The sequence below is a fragment of the Diabrotica undecimpunctata genome, chromosome 6, assembly GCF_040954645.1.
Source record: "Diabrotica undecimpunctata isolate CICGRU chromosome 6, icDiaUnde3, whole genome shotgun sequence".
NCBI lineage: Eukaryota > Metazoa > Arthropoda > Insecta > Coleoptera > Chrysomelidae > Diabrotica > Diabrotica undecimpunctata.
In genome coordinates this window covers 117,924,451-117,939,027 of record NC_092808.1, presented here as the reverse complement: position 1 = coordinate 117,939,027, position 14,577 = coordinate 117,924,451, and the positions used below count along the sequence as shown (strand labels likewise).

The 14,577-nt window shown below is 33.7% G+C and overlaps 1 protein-coding gene across 1 annotated transcript in view; it reads left to right on the top strand.

Moving 5' to 3' along the window:
- Window positions 1-201: 201 nt before the first annotated feature.
- The window catches only part of shd (cytochrome P450 family 24 subfamily A member shade), a 126,837-nt gene continuing 112,461 nt past the window's right edge, over window positions 202-14,577 (top strand). Inside the window, exon 1 of the mRNA XM_072535230.1 lies at window positions 202-354. The gene's annotated coding sequence lies outside the window, so the exon portion shown is untranslated. The remainder of the gene's footprint in view (window positions 355-14,577) is intronic.

Here is a 14,577-nt window from a genome sequence, read left to right as displayed (position 1 = left end):
CTACTGTGAGGGTGTTAACGAAACCGCAATGATAATACCCCTCTTATCCTAAAAAGGTTCACAAAAACTGCGTAAACCGCAACAAAAAGAAATAGTTGATCATCAAACACATTCAGCCAATGTGTTTAGTTTGAGCTGGTGAACTTCCGTTAAGTATAAGAGACTTGTAACTAACTCTTGTAATGTTACGGCTATTGAACTATTCTTCATCGACATACCAGATTCTTAGATCAAATAATCTCTTCTATCCCGTCATCATCGTGTGAAATAAGAAATGATGAGTGTTGGATGTCTGTGAGACTGTGATCTCGTTGAATTTTTTGCTGAGAACAGTGTGGATCTTTTTTCGCGCAGGTTAGTAAAGCGTGCTTTTTTTAAATTGTAATTTTTTATGACAACTATACATAAAATTAATTTGACGCCGTATTAGCTGTTTTTCTTATATAAGCATCTGTGTTTGCAATAACAAATATTTTTAAAAAGTTTAATATTCAATTTAGCGGCATTATGTGACTATATATTTTTTTAAGTGACAAAATTTAATTGTATTTGTCTTCAAATAATTTTTAATTATTATGTTGCCAATTCCGTTTAGACAAATAATCAGTTAGTGTTAACTATTATATACATTTTTTGTAAATGAGCCACAAATATTCATAGAAATATTTTACTTGACGTTTTGAATTTTAGCTCGAAAATAGTTTATTTGAAATCTCTAGAAACGATATCCAAACTGAAAATCGAAGCGTCTTTTTGTAGTTATTTCAGTTTAAGTGTATTAATTTGTTGTGTTATACCGCCTATAGATGATTGATATTATTCAAAAACAAAGTTATCGTTATCATTTTTAGTTTATCCACTATCGGTCTACTATTTTGTTTTTTTGTTTTTTGTTTTGAAGAAACATATTGAATTTCCTATGACATTTACATGGTTTCATTCAGTTGCATTTCTAAATCCAGGTAGAATAAATCTAATCTAATCTTTTTCTGCTTTGTACCTATTTATAAGCAATTCTGCTTGTTCATGAATGTATTGAGGCCTGTATGGAAGGTTGTCACACCATCTTTTACGCGGCCGTCCGATACTTCTTCTACCGATTGGCTATTTTGATCACACGAGTTACCCCCCTTTCCGCTTATGTAATTATTCCATTCTTTTTTTCTATTTAGTGTCAATTCGTTCATACACTGTACGTTACATTTTTTTCTAATGTTTTAACTCCTTTTTCGATATCCCAGCGTATTTCCTGTAATTCTTCTCAATACTCTCATCTCTACCGTTTCCAGTAGCCTGTGTGTTGTGGCTGTGTCGGGTATTGTGTCTAATTAGGCCAATTAAGTCAGTTTTTTACTCAACACACCTGCATAGACGGGTTGAGGGTTGAAATGTGTAGTATGGAGTATTACAAAAAGACTCTCATCTAGGGATTCATTAATTTAAATAAGTGATGGATTCGACAGTTCATCATTATCATCATCACTGGCTCAACAACCCTTTTCGGGTCTTGGCCTGTTCCAGGATTCTTCTCCATTCTGATCTGTTTCGTGCTTTTTTTCTCCAGTTTTTTATTTTTAAGGTTGTTATATCATTTTCTATTTGTTCTAAGTATCTCAGTTTCGGTCTTCCTCTTGTTCTTTTTCCTACTGGCATCTGTTTGAATATTTTGTTTGGTATTTTGCCTTCTTCCATTCTTTCTACATGTCCTATCCAACTCAGTCGTCCTATTTTAATGGATGTTATAATATCCGGATCCTGGTATATTTTGTATAGTTCAGAGTTGTATCTTCTATGCCATATTCTGTTTTCTTTTGTGCCCTTATATATGTGTCGCAAGATTTTTCTTTCGAAGGTGGCTAACAACGTTTCCTCTCTTTTAGTGAATGTCCATGTTTCTGAGCCGTATGTGCCGTAGATCTTAGTTGAATAATTTAGCCATGGTATCATTTATTTGCAATAAATATTCGCCTCTTCACTTTCTCCGTAACGTTATTATCAGACGTGACTAGGGATCTCAAGTATATAAAGTTTTTTACCCCCTCAATGTTGTATTCTCCTATTGTTATATTTTGTGGCTGCCTTATTTCTGCGTTTTTACTTACCTGCATATATTTTGTTTGGGTCCAATTGATTTTAATACCACTATTTTGTGCAGCTCGTTATATTTGGTTGTATGCCTCTTTCATTTCTCTTCTTGATCTTGCGATTATGTCAACATCATCTGCAAATGCAAGTATTTGCACGCTTTTATTAATGATTGTTCCTCGTATATTGACTGTTGTGTCCCTCAGTATTTTCTCGAGTACGATGTTGAACAAGATGCATGATAGAGCGTCTCCCTGGCGTAGTCCCTTTTTCACATCTATTGTTTCCGTTAATTCATTTTGTATCCGGATTCTACTTTTTACTTTTAGAGATTCTTTTATCAGTTCTATTAGTTGTGTTGGTATATTAAATTCTTTCATTGCTTTTATTAAGAATTCTCGGTTTATATTGTCATATGCGCTTTCAAAGTCTATGAAGAGATGATGTGTGTCGATGTATCTGGTCTATTGTTGACTTCTGTCTACAGAAGCCTTTTTTCAGCGTGTGTTCCAAGTCTTTCATAAATGACGTTTGACATTATTTTGTATGCTGCATTCAGCAGCGTGATTATACGGTAGTTTCCACATTCTAACTGATTTTCTTTTTTATGTAATGGTACTATAATACCGCTATTTTACTTCGCTGGTAGCTGTTTATTCGACCATATCTTTATCAATTCATGTAATGTTTTTTGTAGTGCGTCTCCTCCTTCCTTCAGTAACTCCGATGCTATTTGATCCGATCCCGGTGCTTTATTGTTCTTTAATTTGTCTACTGCTGCTCTTATCTCGGCTATTGTTGGTGGAGTCTTTTCTCTGTTGTCTGCTTGGTCTAATGGTATGTCAGGGTTCGTTTCTCCCCAATCTCCTTCAAGCTTTTCTGTGAAATGTTCTGTCCATCTACTTAGTATCTCTTGCTGTTCTGTCAATATATTACCTTCCTTATCTCTACACATCGTTGTTCTCGGTTTGAAGTCTTTTCTGCTTTTGTTCAGTCTCTGATAAAATTTTCTTGTCTCTGTTGATTTACTTAGTTCTTGTAATTCTTGAAGTTCTTTGTTCATATATTCTCTCTTTTTTCTTCGGTGAGTTTTCTTTTCTTCTTGGCGTAGTCGTTTATATTCTTCCTCTGCTTGTCGGGTTCTGTGCCCCTATTGCATTAGTAAATATACTCTGTTTTTTTTTGTCTGTTATAATCTGACATTCTTCGTCAAACCAGTCACTCGTTCTTGTTCTTCTTTCTCTACCTTCTATGCCTAGGATTCGACGGTTACTTGGTGGAAATTTATTTTATATAACAGTAAAACACTGGAAACTTCTGTTTTCAAAACTTCCACAAAATTTATTACAAATTCTTATCACTACAGCCGTTTTGGAAAAGTTCCCTTCTCAAGTGATCTACTCTTAGTTTATTGTCTGGATGATATTTGCTTTTCGTTTGATTTTCTCTTTGTTTATGTTTTGTTGTCCTGTTTAGGTTGTCCATCTCTTCAGGACGTGGTTTGTTTTTTTTTTGGTTGGCTTTTGTCGCTGTATTGGCTCTACTGGTGGTTCGCTTCGTTAGATGTGTCCTGCGGAGGAGGATCCTAGATAATCAGAGGCGAAAGGGTTGAGCTAAAACGGTCCTTTTCAAAATTTTTTTACGTCAATTAAAATTAATATGGGTTTGTTAGGTAATTGAAAATGTTTTATTTTATTAACTAGTTCTATTGTATTTTTTACGGTAAATTTAGGTGAAAATTTCGTGTGTGTTCTAAAATATTCTATAAACAGTTTTTTTGAAAGTTCTAGATTCTAGAAATCGTAGATTTTAACTTGGCAATTAAAGTAGATAATATAATAGATAAAAAATTCAATGCACAGTGTAAAAAGCTAAATAACCAATTTGCAATAGTAGAAAACCCAATGCTCGTTATACAAACAGTTTTTCGAACCATAATTTTTTCAATAGATTTATAAATTTAACAGATACCAAATTCAGTAATAGCGAGATATAACTTTTAGGGAAAGGATTTAAACACAACTTTCCTCAACATGCTAATCAAAAAAACTTTAGAATATTTAGGTGTAGAATGTGAAGTAGCATTAAATAAAACTGCCAACAATATCGAAAAAAGTGTCATTGCAAAGTCTATTACCGACGTGTGTAGTGAAACTAAAAAGTCCTGTTAAAACTGGACCAACAGACAAACATAGTGTTTACAAAAGCAGACAAAGGTAACACTACTATTGCTATAGATAAAATACAATATAATAACAAAACGATAGAATTTTTACATATTTAAAATATTGAAACAATAAACAAAGATCCGATGGATAAGTATCAAAAACAAATTAAATACCTCAATATAATGAACCTACAGCTTCCGAAATTATATTCTTATTAAATTATACAAACCTGATCATCCAATAAGACCTGTAGTTTCTTTTTATACAGCTCCGTTATACAAACTTTCAAAAAAACTGTTAGAGATTGATTTAGAACACACTAAATTTTCAACTAAACTTACCGTAAAAAATACAATAGAACTATTTAATAAAATACATTTTCAATTACCTAACAACTCCAGATTAATTTCATTTGACGTAAAATATCTGTTTCCTAGTCTTCCTCCTACAGAAACTTTTGTTCTAGTAAAAAACCTTTTATACCATAATAATAATATAACAAATCCAATCATTACATCTGAAATTTTACATCTTCTCGAAATTTGCATAAACAAGGACTACTTTAAATTTAACGATCAAATATATACGAATAACAGTGCAGGACTTATAATGGGTAATCTTCTAAGCCCATTGCTATCAGATATTGTTATGGATCATTTACAACCAATATTTTAAATTCAAACAGTTTTTTGTATTGATGGGTCTACGTGGACTATGTACTGGTGTGTTTTACAGGAACTAACAGATATCTTGACCAATTTTAATCATATGCTAATTCACTCCATAGTCATACTGAATTTACAATAGAATCTGTTCATAAATTTTCTAGATTTAAAAATTATCAGACTTAAAAATAAACATGAGTTCTCCGTATTTCAGAAACCTACCCATACTGACATGACTATACTCAATTTATCATTCCATAACTCCGTAGAATTTAGTTCAAATTTAATGGCTAAAAAATATTTGAAAAGCTGATTAAAAAACACAACTTTTAAAATAAAATGTTCTCGCACGCGTAAGAGCCAAGATGTAAGAGCCAACATTAAGGACTGAAATTAAACAATCCTTTATAAGAAAAGTCTAGTTTTTAAAAAAAATTTTAGCATTCAAAATTATTAAAAAATTTTTAAATAGTAGTATTGTATACTTGTATATAACTGTTACTGGTTGACGTATTAATAAAGTGTACGTTGTTAACTTTTGACAGTCCTGTCAAATTCAAACGAAATATTAAATTATAATAAGATATAAATAAATATCATTTGATAGTAAATTTAATTATTATACAAACTAAATAATATGCTTAAAAATATTAATTGTATTTATATAAAATTATTTTAAAACGAGAAGTATGTTAAAAATTTAAACAGATGAGTCAATATTGTTATTAATCGGATGACATTTATGACTTTTAAATTTTGACAATAATTTCGAATCGAATCCTTTATTGACAAATCTTCTTGTTAATTTTCTATGTCCCACTGTAAATAACATTTATTTAATATAATTATATTTTAAAAAAATAAATAATAAAAAAAGCGACTTGGGAAAATATTTGTACATCCTGTAGTTATTAGCTTCTTTGTTTTGGATAATTTTGCAATGAAAATACGATAAATGTTATTATTTTAACGTTGTACCCCAGTTTAAAAAATAGCAAATTTGGATCCACTATAACCTGAGATATGTCATTTTTGCGCTCCATGCACTTCTTTTAATGTCCATGCTTCAAAGCCATAAAGAAGAGTAATGAATACGTAACACCAAAGCATCCTTATGTATAGTCCTAACCTTATATACCGACAACAAAGAAACTTTTCAAGTTTTAACGCATGATGCACGTGCTATTTATACGTGTCTTAATTTTTTTGATTTGGACTACATTTAATGTTCCTAAGTATTTATTTATATCCACACTCTCAATTACAGTATCTTCTATAATCTATTGGATGTTTGTACCTATGATTTAGTCATGATCATGCATTTAGTTTTCTTCAACTTCAGCCTTCGTTCTTATTCATGACAGCATTCATTAAGGCGTTTCATTACGTTTTGTAAATCATCGTTTTTATCCGTCATTGTAACTGTATCGTCATATCTAATTTTCTTTTGTGCGCCTCTTTTGTTTTCTTTTGTACATTTTTTTTACTGTATTTCAAACATTATTGATATTCGGTAGTATTAATTTCTTCTTTCCTTTTATTCCCACTGCATAACAGATTGTTAAAATGTTTTTACATTATCTCATTACTTCCTCTTCCTTTTTTGGTGAATGAGTCTAACATTTCTTTGCTCTCCTCTACTAACACGATATCATCAGCAAAGAGCATTGGCCAAGCATTGACCTTACTATCTCTGTCAGTACATCCATAACAAGATTAAACAGGTAAGAACTCAGTGAAGAACCTTGATACAAACCAACCGTCACTGGAAAACTTTTGGTTAATCCGACAGCAATCCTTACTTTGGTGTACGCTCCGTTACACATATCCTTCAAGAGCCTTACGTACTTCTCAGGAACCCATTTCTCTCTCATACCTCCACGTACCCATATCTTCATAGCTCTTGTCTAAGAACTGTGTCGTACGCCTTTTCAAGATCTATAAATATCAATTTTTTTTCTTCTCGCTGTATTTCTCCATCCACTATCTCAACTGTTTCTAAAGCAAACAAGGCATCCGTTATCATCCTTTCTGACGCAAACCCAAACTGTTCTTCTCCTATAGATGTCTCTCTCCTTAACCCTCGCTCTCCCAAATTGTCATTATGTGCCACATTAACTTTATCTCCCTATAGTTCTTACAGTTTTGAATATCGCCTTTAACTTTATACAATGATACCATCACACTCTCCCTCCATGAGTTAGGCATCCTTTCTTCCTCATATATCCCACTCATCATTTGCCACAAAATATCAACCCCTTCCTCTTTTAGAGCCTTCCAAACTTCCACAGGTATTCCATCAGGTCCAACTTTCTTACCATTATTCTTCCTATTTAACGCTTTGACAACTTCATCTCTCGCTATCCCTGGTATTACATTCTAATTCGGGATCCCGGATTCTCTGTCTATCCTCTGGTGTTCATTTAGCAATTTTCTAAAGTACTTCTACCATCCTTGCTTCATTTCAACATCATTTATTAGCACTTTTCTGTTCGCACTCTTAATCTGCCGTACATGGGTGGAGTCTTTTGATGACTTGTCCCTTGCTTTAGTAATTCTGTATAACCTTTTCATCTCCTCGGGCGTTTCTAACTCTTCATACAACTATGCACACGATCTTTCATTAGCAGTAGCTACAGAGCGATTTGCTTCTCTCTTTGCTATCTTGTATATATCCGTATCTTCCTCTCTTTTAAACCTCTTACCGCTATTTTCTCTTTAATCTTCTGTTGCACTTCATCGTTCCACAACCACGTTTCTTTGTCTTTAGGAGTCCCTTTACCAGATGTTTTTCCTAGCACTTCCTCTCCCACTCGTACCACAACTTTACTGTTGGCTTCCAACCAGTCATTTACCGTAAATTTTTCTCAAGTTCTTCTAACACTCTAAAGACTATTACCAAATCCATCCTTTAACTTTCACCACTTTACTTTTTGGTGTCCTACTTGCCTTTCTTTCCGCCTTACCTTTATCTTCATATTCACTATCACTGGTCGGTTTTGACCAGGTACACACTCACTCTTTATCACTTTACAGTTGGTAACCTCTTTTAGCTGACTTCTAGACAGCACAAACTCTATCTGAGTTTCCCTTCCCCCGCTGCTACAGGTAAGACACTGATCTTCAGTCTTCATAGAGAAAGTATTAATGAAGGCTATATCCCATGCCACTACAAGGTGAATCAAACTATTTTCTTTATCATTTCTTATTCCCATCCCAAAACTTCCATAAACTCTTTTTATTTCCACTCTTTCTCTACCAATATGTTCATTCAAATCACCTCCAATTTTCGTCTACAGGAATCTCAAGCATCTCGTAATCAAGGGCCCTCCAAAATTCTTCATTTTCCTGTTCTTCACACTCTACCTGTGGGGCGTAGGTACATATATTCGTTTCATTCTTTGTTTATAATAATACCTATTCCATTTATGCCATGACTGGTTGAACTGCTATATATTAACTTGTATCCATATCTCTCAAGATACCTTTCCATCGAGTTTTCTACACAAAAAGTACACCAATCCTCCTCTGCATGAAATCGGCAAGCTCTCTTCCTTTACCTGTCATACTTCCAACGTTACAACTATTAGAAATAGCTTCTTTGGCCCCTTCTGCCCTTTGAGGGGTAGCCCTAGATCAAATTTTGCAGGGTACAGTTGTCAGGTGAGGCCGCAACTGCGCGTCGCTTTCAGGGAACGCCCTAGCCTCATTACTATTTTCCATATTTTTTCTTTCATGGTTTTTACTAGCCTTTCGTTGCTTAATTTACCCAGCAACTACCAGAGGCGGAGTTACGAGTACCTCATTATTGGTCTTATACTTTGTAGATTTTTGTTTGATATGTACTTCAGGTATGCTTTTTTCTTTTCCTTGCTTATCTTTCTTTCGCACAGAGTTTCTTTAGCTGATTTTCTCCAACAGCTAATACACCCGATATAGAAAGCAAGCCATTCTTGATCCCAAAACACTAATGTTCTCTATGAATAAAAATCATAATATAGATGGTTTAATGCCAAAGTAGGCAAACGGAGATCTAAAGACACTAATATAAGATAAACTGACGACACATGGAATTCTGCACGGAATTTAGCAGACAGCGCAGAAGATCTTCAGCTTCTACTAAGCAAACTAACCAGAGAAGGTGACCACCTCGGCATGAAAATAATACTACTAAAACTAATATTACTGTCATAGGCCGAAACCGCAACTTGTAGACACATTATCTATGTCAAGCCAATGGAATAAGCGAGAAAATTCAAATACTTAAGCTGTTGGATATTAGAGAACCTAGACATAGACCTGGAAATAAGAACAAGGATAGAAATGGAGACTGTAGACTCAGAATAACCACCAGGATCAGTTAAATCCTTGACTTGACTTCTTTAAAATGTGAATAAACTAACGTATGCTTGAAATATTTTGGGTAGATCACGTCACAAATTACGAATTTTTGAGAAGAATGTGAATTAAGAGAGATAACTATTTACAATAATTAAACTAAGAAAGACCGCATACTTAGGACAAACATCTCGACACCAGAGATATTAGCTTCTAAAACCAATCATAAAAGGGGAAAAGACAGAGCGGCAAAGGACCTGGCGTAAGCGGTGTTCCTGACTAAAGAACATCCGTGATTGGACAGTACTGAGTTCACACACACTCCTGAGAACGGTGGTGATGAAGAGGGCGCTTGATGAAGAAAAAATATGTTAAACAAATAAATAATGAGTAACTTTGAAACACCAGAAAGCATTGTGTAATTAAGGGTACAAGACAGTTCAGATCTTATAATTCGAAGATATTTGCATAATATTCAACATTGATGGAAAGTTGGGAAATCTGGAAGCTTGTGAGGTCTGTTTTTTTAAATAGTTATTATCAAAAATTCTTAATTAAGTAAATATTTCTATTAGTAATAGAAATTATATTGCACAACTATAATATTCACAATTATTTTGTTGATCACTGCGAGAGTATTTACCATATAATTTAATAGGTCATTAATAAAGAAATATTGTATTTTAAGAAGAATAAAAATAATGAATTTCATCAGTCTGATTAAAGTTTTTCTCGACTTTTCTAGAATTTATTGTGTAGTGCAACAGTTAGCTATAAAAGCAGGTTTTAAATACGGATGAAAGAAGTGAAAAATATTTACTACATATTTGAAATTATTGTTTTTTAAAATAAAGGTAAGTTTCTTTGCTACTATACCATGGTAATATACTATCAAAGTTAATGGGGAAGGCTGTTTTTAGATTAACGACTGACATTTTAATCTACAGATTTTTTTATAATTTACTCAACGTTTTAAAAATCTTAAATGTTAACGTAATGTTTTGTATGAGTACCATTTAGTCCTAAGAGTATTTATTGTGGTATAACGTTATGTATTATTTTTTCCTCGTTTGAGTGTATTGATTACATTTAACTAATTATAATATTATTTTTGTATGGAATTAAGCCACAATTATTGTTTGGAATTAAAATTACGTTTTTAACTAACTAGTGTTTGACGTTTCGACTTTCACTTCGGAAATCGTTTTCAAAAAAGATTATTTTAAAAATATAAATGTTTAGGTTAAATAAGTAATGTTAAATTTGGAACTAGATTTTATTATTCCATTTAACGTTTCGTTCGTTTCGTTTCGGCAGGTAACCTATGCCTTTGTAAAGATTCAAAATGTTTAAGATTAAGAACAAAATTGATTGTAAAACATATAAAAACTTACCAAATGTAAAGCAAGACATTAAGTGGAGATATGTTACAATTTTACGAGTTTGTTATATTTGTTATTATTTAAATCAGATTGAAATATATTTTATTTAGATTCTTTATACCTTTTTTGTCATTTATTGCGTTAGTATTTCTTCTTATTTCTATTGATATATCTGCTCTGATATATTGTTTTGCTCGGTTTTTAAAATTTTGATGCTTTTTTGATGCTCAAATTTATGCTTCCTCTCATTCTCATGCTTTGTGAGTGCAGTGGTGTTGTTCTTGTCATATTTGTGTGAACGAATTCTGTACTGAAGCAGTTGACTGGTTTGCCTAATATAGAGACCTTTACAGTTAAAACATGGTCCTCCTCCTAAGTACCTTCTCTGTTGAGGTTGGCGATCAATATCGCAAATTTCTTTCTGTTCTGGGCTTGATGAATTAATTAATTTTCTCTTGTGTGGGTCCAATCTCTGATGTTTCGTAGCCAAGATTTCTTTCATCCTATGCCCCTTTTACCTTCGATCTTGCCTTCTAATATTACCTGGAGCTGCTCAAATTCCCTATGGCGCATTATGTGTCTTAGATATGACGTATTTCTAATTTTGATAGTATTGACCAGATGTGGGCGTGTGTTCATTGCTTTCAGTACTTCTTCATTCGTAGTTCTGCTGGTCCAGCTTATTCTTAGCATTCGGCGGTACATCTACATTTCAAATGAATTTAATTTGTTGACGTCATACTGTTTTAATGTCCAGGTCTCACAGCCATATAGTAATAGAGACCACACATAACACTTTAGTGTTCTCAATCTTATTGAGACTGATAGCTTGGGGTTACAGAGTATTTTACCCATATTCATGAAACCAGATCTTGCTATTTCAATGCGTCTTCTAATTTCTTTTGAGTGCTCTAGTTGACTATTTAGTTCTCTGCCCAGGTATATGAAGCTTTGGTAACTCTGAAGGGTGATACCATTTATTTGTATGTTAGGTGTAACTTGTTCACGGGGGTCTTTGTGGAATATCAGAATTTTGGTTTTGGAAAAGTTAATAACCAAGCCCAGCCTGTGACTTTCTTCTGATAATATGTTCATCAATATTTTTAGTTTTTATACGTTATTCACTCTAATTATATGTTTGGCATATACATTAAATAATAGGGGGGTAAAATGCACCCTTGACGCACTCCTCGTTTAATGTTGATGTACTTGGTGTTTCCGTTCTCTGTTCGAACGCATCCTGTGTGGTTCCAGTATGTATTACTTATGATAGCTATGTCGTGTCCGTCCAACCCTACTTCTTTTAGCACCTCGATAAATTTTCTGTATTTGATGCTTTCTATAATCGACAAAGCACAAATACAGCCGTTTTTGAACATCAAGATACCTTTCTGCCATCAGTGTCAATCCCATAATTGCTTCTCTAGTGCTTGTACCCTTTCTAAAGCCATATAGAGAACGACTCAGATATTTTTCACACTTATTTTGAATTCGGTTATAAATTATTCGCATAAAAATCTTAGCAGCATGACTCATTAGGAATACAGTTCGTTGGTTTTCACATTTCCTTGCTTTTTGTTTTTTAGGAAGAGCTATATATGTGGATGTTAGCCAGTCATGCGGTATTATGCCGCATGCGATATTATAAAATATATATTATATCATCATCATCATCAGTAGCTCGACAACCCTTTCTGGGTCCTGGCTTGTTCTAGGATTTTCCGCCATTCTGTTCTGTTCCTTGCTTTGTTTTTCCAGTTGGTAATCTTAAGTGTTTTCAGATCTTGTTCCACTTGTTCCATGTATCTAAGTTTGGGTCTTCCCTTTGACCTTCTTCCTACTGGTGTTTGCCTCATAATATGTTTTGGTGTTTCAGTCTCCAACATTCGTTTAACATGGCCCATCCAGCGCAGACGTCCGATCTTTATGGATGTTATGATCTCGGGTTCATTGTATGCTGTGTATACTTCAAAGTTATATCTTCTGCGCCATATGTCATTTTCCTTTACCCCCTTATATATGTGTCTAAGGATTTTTCGTTCAAAATATATATTATATAATTTAAATATTATTATGTTTTTATGGAATTAAGCCACAATTATTAGTTGTAATGAAAATCACATTTTTAACTAACTAGTGTTTGACGTTTCGACTTCCACTCCGGAAATCGTTTTCAAAAATAACATTATTTTAAAAATTAAGCTATTTTTATTGTTGAATTTACAACTCTAAACAAATCATTCGATCTGCATTGATACCAATCACGTAGATTCCTCAACTAAGAATTCTGTCTTCGGCCAATAGATTTTCTTCATTGAATCGTTCCCTGTATTATAAGTCTCAAAATTTCATATTTTGGTCCCCTCATCACGTGAGCTAGGTATTTCAGTTTTCTGATTTGTATAGTGGTGATTAGTTCTGTTTCTTTACCAACCCTCTCCAGTACTTCTTTATTTGTAATTATATGAGTCCAGAATTTTTTTATTACCCTGCGGTATAAGCAGAGTTCGAAGGCCTCGATTCTTTTTAAATTGCAATTTTTTAATGTCCAAGTCTCAGCTCAATATAATAATATTGAAAATATATAACATATTCGATGTAGTCTGATTTCCAAATTAGATTTCTGCACATTAGGAGTGGCTTCATTGTATAAATGCTGATCTGGTAAACTCTATTCGCTTGTTAATTTCTGCAGTATAATCATTGATTTGATTGATCAAAGCTCCCAATTATTGGTATTTTTCTACTTGTTCTATAGCGTTATCATTTATTGTCAATATTCAGTGTATATTTTGTGGTCTTTTTTCATACTTAGCTTTAGATTAGATGATTTAGGTCTTCTATGCTCGTTGCAATGATCACAGTATCTTCTGCATAAAACCTACAAAACATTTATTATTGAATACAAATCAATTATCTATTAACTTCGAAAAAACGTTCAAGTGAACCAACTTCTTATTACCCAGAGGCACACACCGCATCTCTGAATGGTAAGTACAATTCTTTTTTCAAACCAAATTCGTACTATCTTGAGCATCCAAACAATAATCAAAAGAGTACATTCCGAGAAAGAGGAGATTCAAACTCAAGAAAATTTAGGGACATAATTTCAGAGGCCAATGTCGTCTGAAAACTATTTATTCATCTTTTAGTTACGTATGAGTCCAACAAGCCTAACAAGAAAAAAATATCATCCATGATACTACAAATTTCATTGAATAATGGTAGGCTGTTCTACCTAAAGATGATCCAGACGCTATAACTATTCCTTCTTCTTCTTCTTCTTCTTCTTCAGTGCCTTATCCGGTCCGGATGTTGGCGATCATCAAGGCTATCATGGTTTTGTTGACTGCTCTGCGAAACAGCTCCGCTGAGGTCATCCCAAACCATTGTCGGAGATTTTTCAACCACGAGATACGACGGCTTCGCGGTCCTCTTCTGCCAAATACTTTACCCTGTATAACGAGTTGAAGAATTCGATATTTTTCTTCGTTCCGCATCACGTGGCCGAGGTACTCAAGCTTACGTTGTTTAATTAAATTAAGCACTTCTTTTTCTCAACTTCGCTTCAACTCCATATAGTAACACTGGAAGAACGTAGCACCTCACTATCCGCATCTTGGTTCCCAAACTGAGATCACTGCAGCACAGCAAGGATCTCAACTTAATAAATGTAGACCGTGCCATTTCAATTCTGGATCTAATCTCTTGAGCGTAGTCCCATTGTACGTTGAGGGTAGTTCCGAGGTAAGTGAATCTGTCGACTCTCTGGATATCTTCGCTACCTGCCATTAGTGCCCCGGGATCTAAATTTGTACGGCTGACAACCATGAATTTAGTTTTCTTAATATTAAGGTTCAGTCCGTATGTTACGCTCACAGTTCGCACTCGGTCTAGTAAGGCCTGCAGATCGTTTAGGCTGGTTGCTAGTAACACAGT